Below are 10,218 nucleotides of genomic sequence, written 5' to 3' on the forward strand. Positions count from 1 at the left end.
CCAACGCCTAACAGAAGCATTGACTATAGCAACATGAACACGAACGCCACGGGGACAACACCACTAGAAAAGAGCCCTAGGTATTCTCGGAGTGAGAACCCAAAGTGTGGTCTTTGTGAATTTGGTAGAGGAAGGAGGAAGAATAGATCGTGTAGGTGATAAGAAAGTGGGAGGGAAAAGACGCTATCGTATAGCAAGGTGCTTATCGTTTAGGAGAAATTACACGATCGTGTAGGTTTTACTGAACGATCGTTTAGGAAAAGGTATACGATCATTTAGTTAACAAGGCACACTATACGATCGTTTAGGGAAGCCATCCGATCGTTTAGGACTTAGTGTGCAATCGTTTAGGCACGAGATGGACCATCGTTTAGGCATAGAGCGACTATCGTATAAGCTCTCGAAATTACGTGATCGATTACTTTTCACCAGCGCGCGCTTCTATCTTTTTCTTGGGACGATTGATTCAGAATGAAAACTAATTTCATTTTAATTCATCGGTTAAAATAATCGATGCATTCCCACTAACGCATGTCCGAACGTGATTTTTGGGTTAATTATCATATAATTAACCAACTAAAATATTAATAAATATAATCATATTATATTTTTAACCTATAGTTTGATATCACATATTTACTATAGTAATTTCTCCTCTACTTGATATAAATCATATTTATATCTAATTTCCTCCAAAATAATGTATCTCATACATTTAGCCAATTATATCATATATAATTAACTAGTCCAATTATATCATATATAATTGAACTTTCTCTTGTCAATTTGAACATTTCAAATTAATCCAAACACTGATTCTCGACTTTATCCAAGCTACCCAGGGGACTTAATGGACCTGTGGCTTGAAGCTCCAACAGTCCGTGAATAGCTGATTAAACTCTTTAGCCACGAGATCCACCATCTGTTAACTGTCAGGCGTTCCACTAAAGACCAACAGCTAAACTCTTCTTACCATAGATATATTTCTGTGTCCATCGGATATAACCAATCATAAGTACGATGACCCTTCACAGATGCTCGTAAGTACAGCTAGGCCAAATTATCGTTTTGCCCCTATAGTTATATCTCACTCCTTAAGTACCACTGATTCCTCCAATGAACAATACAACATAGTCCAACTATATATGAACAACTCTCGAGCCAAGAGAAGGTGTGTGGTGCCACATCATTCAAGCCCCGGAATCAGCCCTTAAGAGAGCTATCTATCTACTTACCTCTGTCTCGGGGAATGAGTGAGTTCCATCTTGTGTAGCTGAGTTCCCAGTTCCCAAATCAGATGAATCCCAAAATTGTAGGTTTGAATCGTCAACCTGGCCACTCACACCCATACAAATCAAAGGACTGCCTTCAATGGCAGGAATTCTTAACTCACTCAAGATTGAGGTCATGTTACCTATGATCATTCTAGTGAAGTGAAGTCTTTGTCATGAACAGTGTTATATAATGAGACATTAACACTTCATGGTCAGGTCTTATAAAAACTCTTTGTATAAAACACCCCCGCTGGCATGTCCCCAACACGAATGATCAGGATTAGACCATCTGTGACAAGTCACAACACTTGTGACCATTCCACAAAGCGGGCTACACCCATAGCTTTACCTGGATAAGGTTTCCCTCCTATATCCATATACTACAGATCATTTTGGTTATCACTCAAGACATGATCCACTTGTATGTCACCACATACATGCTTGAGTCACATACAGATAACCAGGGATTTTATATTTATTGGTTTGTGGTAAAGCAAATAAAACAAGCAACTCAGAAAAATACAAGATGTGAAATAAATATCATATATTATACAACACATGTGTTCGTACAAATTATTTACAAACTACAGGACACGAGACTTTACAGCATTAACCCCAATAATCTCCCACTTGTCCTAAAGAGAAGTGGGGTGTACATAAAACTAGTACAAAATAATAAACTATGACATAAAAGGCCAGTATAAGAAAATCTCTCACTTGCCCTAGTCCAGCCATGGGCGATCCTATAGACCCATGCTCTGTAGGTGACCCTCAAACACTGTGGCCATGAGAGCCTTCGTACACGGGTCAGCAACATTAAAATGGCCTGCGTTAGATTGCTCCGTCTAATCTCCTCATCCTCTTGAGATGTCTTAGGACACATGTCCTTAGACAAAGTGACTCCATGCCTGAATGGCAGTAGGCCCCTATTGAAGTCCTGCATCGAGTACTTGAGCAACATCTTGTCAATATACGATACCTGAGACAGTGCTAGCACAAACTGAACTTCTCCTAAATCTTTCATTTGGAATTGGGTAGCTAGCTAGCTCTTAACCGCAGTCAGTAAACCTAAATCATTCCCAATGAGTAAGATATCGCCTACGTACAACACCAAGAAGACTACTGAAGCGTTGATGATCTTTTTGTAGACACAAGATTCAGTTTGCAAACCTTTTTCTCTTGACCTTAGACTATGAATCCCTCAGGTTGCACCATGTAAAGGGTCTCCTCAAGATTGCCATTCAAAAAGGCCGTCTTGACGTCCATTTTCCAGATCTCATAATTATAATAAGCTGCAATGGATAGGAGGATGCAGATCGACATTAACATGGCAATGGAAGAGAAAGTCTCCTTATAGTCAACTCCCTTTACTTGGGTAAAACCCTTTGCCACAAGTCGAGCCTTGAAGGTCTGTACCTTCCCATTAGCACCCCGTTTGCGCTTGTAGATCCATTTACAACCTATAGGTATTACCCCATTAGGCTGATCTACAAGATCCCATACTGAGTTGAAGTACATCGACTCCATCTCGAGATCCATGGTTTTGACCCATTCATCCTGGTCAACATCCTTCATTTCCTTCCGATAAGACAATGATTTTCGTGAAACCTAAATAGCGAACGGGTGGGCTCACCACCCTCCCACTACGTCGAGGTTCCCACAACTCTTGAGGTGGAACTGACCTATTGGATGAACTCCCGTCAACAACTCTTGTTGATGTAGCAGGCTCTTCAACAATTCTTGTTGAAGTTTCAGTAGTTTTATTGGAAAGCTCACGCAACACAACTTTGCTTCGTGGACTGTGCTCTCTTATATGATCCTCCTCTTGGAAAGTAGCGTTTGTTGAACCAAACACCCGATTTTTCGTATGATCATAAAAATAATCCCCTCGTGTATCTTTGGGGTAGCCTACAAAGAGGCATAACCTCGATCGTGGTTCCAACTTCCTGGGATTAGGCTCAAGCACATGTGCAGGACAACCCCAAATGCGGAAGTGACATAAACTAGCTTTACACTTGTTCCACAACTCTAGAGAGGTTCTTGCAACACTCTTGGAGGGAACACAGTTGAGTATGTATACCGCAGTCTCCATTAAGAAACCCCAAAACGAATCTGGTAAGGAAGTGTAACTCATAATCGAGCGAACCATGTCTAACAAGGTCCTATTTGTCCTCTCTGCTACACCATTCTGCTAAGGTGTACCCGACACTGAGAGTTGGGAAACGATTCCATGTACTATCAAATAATTATGGAATGCCGAGTCCAAAAACTCTCCATCTCGATCCGATTGAAGTGTTTTAATCTGTCTATTCAATGTGTTTTCATCTTCAGCCTTAAACTCTAATAACTTTTCAAAGGATTTAGACTTTCGTTGCATAAGATAAACGTACTCGTATTGATAACGGGTAGAAATGCACGTTATCATAGTGCTAAGTTCTTAAACAATGTTGGATTGCGTTGATGAAATATGTTACTTTGTGTCCATTAAGCATCCATTTCGTAATATTGCGGTCACATGCGTTCAACGCATTAGAACAGTTGCGGTCGTATGTGTTCAAAGATTGCGATCATAGGAATTCATTGGTCGAGCGCAATTTCACTGCAAGGCTTTGCATTGATCGTGGTCGCAAACATTCGCCCGAGAAGGATCGCCACAACTTGGTCAGTGCAACATGGTGGGCACATCTGGGTGAAAGGATAATTAAGAGCGATGAGACAGAAAGCTGATGACAGTCAAATCCAAATTAAGTTGATAGCCGATAACGATCACAAAGTACATTCAGCTTTATCAGTGACAATTATTCAGCACATCAGTCAGGAATTAAAGTTGTCCCATCTGTACAACCAGGAGAGAAAAGCCGCCTTTCACCATGGATGCTCTATAAATACCAAGGGCATTCTTCAGAGAAGGGGTTGATCAGTTCACGAATTCAGCAGTTAGAAATTTCATACTTCAGTTCACACGTCTAGAAGAGTGCCAGAAGCTTCAAGGACAGAGAGAGGGAAGAAGTTGTGCCGGCAGATCGTTCCAATAAGTTTGGGAGAGCACCAGAAGCTTCAAGGACAGAGAGAGGGCTGACGCTTGCGGAAGTGGGAAGATCTTTAGAACAGAAAAGAAATTTCAGTGTAAAAGCCTCGGTCAATAAGGAATTGCTACCAGGCTCTCTACCTTTAACTTCCATTATCATTTTGTACTTAACTCATTTATAAAAATGCAATTTCCTTCTCTATACTTGTTCACTCTCCGTTATTCACGCATGAGTAGCTAAATCGGTTGAATGGGTTGAGAAGCATTTAGCTAGCACAACTAGGGAATCTTCATTCTTTGCAATTATCTTATTTATGTATGCTTCATTTGTCCATTAGAGATACTCAGGAGGGTAGTATAAAGACAGGATCTAGACTTGGGAAGGTTAGGTTAGAATCTAGACTCGTAAGAGCTAGATTAGAATGCATAAACAAGAGATAGACACTTAGGAATGAGCACTATTTGTTATCAACGCATCGCATGAATCTTAGAGATAGGATATGATTGTATGCGTTCACCTTGCTTTTATGCATTTTGCATCATCGCATAGGACAAGAGTGGAGACTTAGGGATGAACTCTATGGACAATTTGCATTCAACACATGCGTCCTAGATTTAGGAGCATCACATTTACATTGGAAAATGACTTTCTGTGCATGGTTGTACCATGATCGCATAGTCTGACGCATTCCCAAGTAACGCTAGCTAAAGATCTTCTCAACTCGTTCATCACTTACTCATTGCATCTATCAACGCAACTGCCTTTTCTCAACTTCGCCACATTTATTTATTTTTCATCAACACAAACAACAAACCCAACACTTTATTTAATTATCCGATTACCGTAAAGTTCTTCATAAAAATTACCAACACAAACTGTTTTCACAAGTCCCTGTGTTCGACCCTGGACTTACCAGGAAACTCAGAGGAATTTACACTTGGATTACGCTGGAGAAACTTGAGTGAACAATTCAATTCCATCAATGAATAGCATCCATATTTCCACTTCATAAAACCAAGCATCAAGTTTTTAGCGCCGTTGCTAGGGACTTCGACAAGATAGTTTGCTAACGGTAATTTTTTGATTTCTTTACAGAACTCTCAATCTCTGGCGAATTACGACCCCGAGATTGAGAGGACTTTTAGATGAAGATTGAGAGACTGCCAACAACAACCACAATCAGACAAAGAAGAGATGGCGGAGCAGCCTGGAGATGGAGCACTAAATGATAACAATGTCATGGTGAATCCAATTCTATTGGCAAATGATCGCAATAGGCCTATTAAGGTCTATGCATCGCCAAACCTCTATGATTTCTCTCTGGGAATCATGAGGGCTGCCCTTGACGGAAGTAGATTCGAAATGAAACCGGTGATGCTGCAGATGATTCAGATTGTAGATCAACTCGGAGGAAGATGTGGCGAGGACCTGCACGCCTATCTCCAAAGTTTTATTGAAATCTGCAATACGTTTGTGTTCCCGAACATCTCTACTGAAGAAGTTCGACTAATGTTATTCCCATTTTCTCTCTGTGATCAGTCTAGGAAATAGGCACATTCTCTCGAACTGGGAGAGATCACTTCTTGGGAGCAGGTAGTGGAGAAATTTATGAAGAGTATTTTCCACCTACCGAAAACGCAAGACGAAGGAAACTGATTACAAATTTTGAACAAGATATGGATGAATCGCTCAGCGATGCTTGGGCGAGGTTTAAGAGGTTGGTCTGGGATTGTCCACATAATGGGTTACCAAACTTCCTTCAAATGGAGATTTTCTATCATGGTTTAATTCCCGCTTTGCAGACCGCATCCAATGCGGCAGCCGTTGGTGGTCTGCTTGATAAAACATAAGACGAGGCAAAGAATATCCTGGATCGCATCTCTAAGAATCATGAAGATTGGAAAGAGAGTGACCAGAGATTGAGACTCAAAGACTCTTATGAAAATAATGGTGCGATTGCTTCATTACAGAACCAAATAACTGTAATGATGAATTTAATCCAAGGAATTACGATTAGTAGCCTAACACTACAAACTGGGCAAATCAACGCAATCAGTCAAAACACTGCAAGGTGTGCGACTTACGGTGATGGGCATGTGATGGAAGATTGTCAGCAAAATCCACAATCTATATACTTTGTAAAGAATAATCCCTTTTCGAACACCTACAACCCCAGGTGGAGAAACCACCCCAATTTTGCTTGGAAGAATCAACAACAAAATTTCTGACCTATGGTAGAAAAAGAAGGGCCACCAGGATTCTTCCCTCGCAACAACGATCAACCGAGAAACCAAGTAAGTAGCTCACAACAACCACCGCAATCCTATTCTTTGGAGAGCCTATTGAAGCAATACATAGAGAAAAACGAGACCGTGCTTCAAAGTCAGGCTACGTCCATCTGCAATCTTGAATTATAGATGGGCCAGATTGCAAGTGAGCTGAAAAGTAGACTGCAAGGGGCGCTGCCAAGTTCAACCAAACTTCCACATAACCCGGGGGGATCAGGTAAGGAGCAATGTCAGGTTGTGACATTGCATAGTGGGAAGACTGTGGAGGGAAAAAAGAAGGAGCATAGCAGAACAACTTCCATTGTAGCTGAACCTGAGATTGCGGTAATGCAAGAAGAAGAATGAGAAAATGAAGCAGTAGAACCAGAGGTTGCGTCGACCTCAAAGCCAACTAAAATGGGAACCGTGAAAGTTCAGTTACCCCCTTTTCCACAGAGACTAAGGAAGAAGAAAAACAAAGAGGTACAGTGCCAACTCTTCCTATATATGTTAAAGCAATTACATGTTAACATTCCTTTCAGTGAAGCAATTGAGGAAATGCCTGCCTATGCCAAGTTTCTGAAGGATATGGTAACTAAGAAGAGGGGAGCTGGAAAATTTGCTTGGTGGTGTTAACGCAAAGTTCCAAATCAATAATCCCACCGAAGATGAGTGATCCTAGGAGCTTTACTATACCATGCTTCATAGGAGGACTATACATCGGGCAAGCCCTGTGTGACTTGGGAGCCAGCATAAATTTGATGCCTTTGTCAATCTTTAGACAATTAAATGTGGGTCAACTTGTGCCCACTTCAGTGACTCTTCAACTGGCCGATAGATCTCTGGTTCATCCAGAAGGTAAGGTGAAGGATGTGCTGATAACAATTGACAAATTTATCCTGTTAGCTGACTTCATCATGTTAGACTATGAGGCCGATAAAGATGTGCCCATCATTCTGGGGCGACCTTTTCTGTCAACGGGTCGTGCCCAAATTGATGTGCATAAAGGGGAAATCATACTGAATATCAATGGACAAAAGCTCAAATTTAATATAATTCGTGCCATGAAGTTTCTGGATGAAGAAGACTTGCAAGATTCTGATGATGGCCTGAATTTGATTGAAGAAGAAAAGTCTGATGAAAAGTATGAAGAAGAGGATGCCAGCGTATCCGTTACTGCCTGCAATGCGATCACAACAAAAACAATAAAAGAAGAAGAAATGATCGCAAAGCAAGAAGTAGAGCCAACAGAAGAAAGAAAAATAACGCAACCTTCCCTAGTGGAGCCACCAACACTTGAACTAAAGACCCTACCAACTCCTTTGAAGTACGCATTTTTGGGGCAGAATGAAAAGCTGCCAGTTATTATCTCCTCTGCGCTCAACAAAGATCAGGAGAATACGTTGATGAGCATTCTTAAGAAACATGTGCGAGTGATTGGTTGGACGCTCGCTGACATCAGAGGAATTAGCCCTGCGTACTACATGTACCACATTCGTCTTGAAGATGACCACAAAGCAACAATTGAACATCAACGCAGACTCAACCCTACGATGAAAGAGGTCGTCAAGAAGGAGATTATCAAATGGCTAGATGCGGGCATTATCTATCCCATAGTAGATTGCACGTGGGTCAGCCCCATGCAATATGTGTCGAAGAAGGGTGGAATGACGGTAGTCCCAAATGAGAACAACAAATTAATACCGCAAAGAACTATCACTGGATGGCGCATATGCATGGACTACCGCAAGTTGAATGCGACCACAAAGAAAGATCATTCATCGATCAAATGCTAGACAGACTAGCAGGGAATGATTTTTACTGCTTCCTAGATGGTTATGTCGGATACAATCAAATCATGATAGCTCCTGAAGATCAAGACAAGACCACATTCACCTGCACATATGGGACATTTGCTTTTCGTCGTATGTCATTTGGCCTCTGCAATGTGCCAAGCACGTTCCAAAAGTGTATGATGGCGAACTTTTCATATTATCTCGAGGATTCTGTGGAAATATTTATGGATGACTTCTCCGTTTATGGGAACACTTACGAAGTCTGCTTAGCTAACTTGGAGAAGATTCTGAAAAGATGTAAAGAGACGAATCTGGTGCTCAATTGGGAAAAATGTCATTTCATGGTTAAGGAGGGCATAGTGTTGGGACATAAGGTCTCTCAGGATGGATTGGAGGTGGACAAAGCAAAGATTGAAGCAATTAAAAAAATTCTACCTCTAACGAGCGTGAAGGCTATGCGAAGCTTCTTGGGGCATGCTGGATTCTATTTACAATTTGTCAAGGAATTTTCTAAGATAGCATGACCACTGAGTACGTTGTTAGAGACGAACAGAAAATTTGAGTTTGACAACAATTGCCTCAACACAATCAGAGTTTTAAAAGATGCGCTGATTACCGCACCCGTCTTGATTGCGCCGGATTGGACACTTCCATTTGAAATCATGTGCGACGCAAGCGGGTATGCGATGGGAGCAGCTTTAGCGCAAAAGAGAAACAATCTTGCATCCCATTGCATATGCGATAAAATTTTAAACCCTGCTAAAAAAATTATACCACCACAGAGAAAGAACTCCTGGCTGTGACTTTTGCGTTAGAAAAATTTCGGGCATATCTGTTGGGAACCAAGGTACTCATCCATACTGATCACTCGGCAATCAAATACTTAATGACAAAGAAGGACGCAAAGCCGAGGTTGATCAGATGGGTTCTCCTCCTTCAAGAATTTGATATCGAAATAATTGATCGAAAGGGGATAGAGAATCAAGTTGCGGATCACTTGTCTAAACTGGAAAATCCTGAGGTTGACCGCAACAAGTCTGAGGTGAGTGTCGTATTCCTGGATGAGCAGCTGTTCCACATAGAAGAATTGCCCTAGTATGCGAACATCGTCAATTATTTGGTTTGCGAACAATTCCCTGAAGATTACACCTATCACCAACAGAAGAAGCTCAAGCAGAATGCAAACATTATTATTGGGAAGAGCCAAATTTGTATAAAAGAGGTGTAGACCAGATTATTCGATTATGCGTACTAAATGCTGCTAACAACGCATATTGTCACAAGCATTACATTTTATTGGCCGTCGCTTATGTCTCCAAGTGGGTAGAGGCAATAGTATGTGCCGCAAGTGATGCGACGGTAGTCTCCCAGTTCCTGAAGAAAAATATTTTCACTCGATTTGGCACTCCTCGTGCCATCATAAGTGATGAAGGATCCCACTTTGTCAACGCAATATCAAGGAGCTGTTGTGTAAGTATAACATCCTCCACAAAGTGGCCACCGCATACTATCTGCAAACGAATGGTTAGGCTGAAGTGTCCAATCGAGAAATTAAGTTGATACTTGAGAGGTAGTAAAGCCATCACGGAAGGATTGGGCAACAAAGCTTGAAATGCGTTGTAGGCATATCAGACTGCATTTAAAACACCAATAGGTATGTCCCCCTTATGCGTTGGTATTTGGCAAGGCATGTCATTTTCCTTTGGAGCTGAAGTATAAGGCACTGTGGTCGGTCAAGAAGCTGAATTTTGATTTGAAGAAAGCAGAAGACGCGCGAAAAATGCAGTTGGTCGAGCTAGAAGAATGGAGGATCAACGCATATGAGAATGCAAAGATTTATAAGGACCGCACC

The 10,218-nt window shown here is 41.4% G+C and overlaps 1 non-coding gene across 1 annotated transcript; it reads right to left on the minus strand.

Annotated features, from left to right (window-relative positions):
• Positions 1–5,943: 5,943 nt before the first annotated feature.
• Positions 5,944–6,050, minus strand: LOC120068608 (small nucleolar RNA R71). The gene has a single exon (XR_005479246.1). It is a non-coding gene; the product is annotated as a small nucleolar RNA R71 (small nucleolar RNA).
• Between the last annotated feature and the right edge of the window lie 4,168 nt (positions 6,051–10,218).

This window comes from Benincasa hispida, chromosome 12 (assembly GCF_027475165.1).
Source record: "Benincasa hispida cultivar pf3 chromosome 12, pf3_genome.v1.1, whole genome shotgun sequence".
Lineage (NCBI taxonomy): Eukaryota > Viridiplantae > Streptophyta > Magnoliopsida > Cucurbitales > Cucurbitaceae > Benincasa > Benincasa hispida.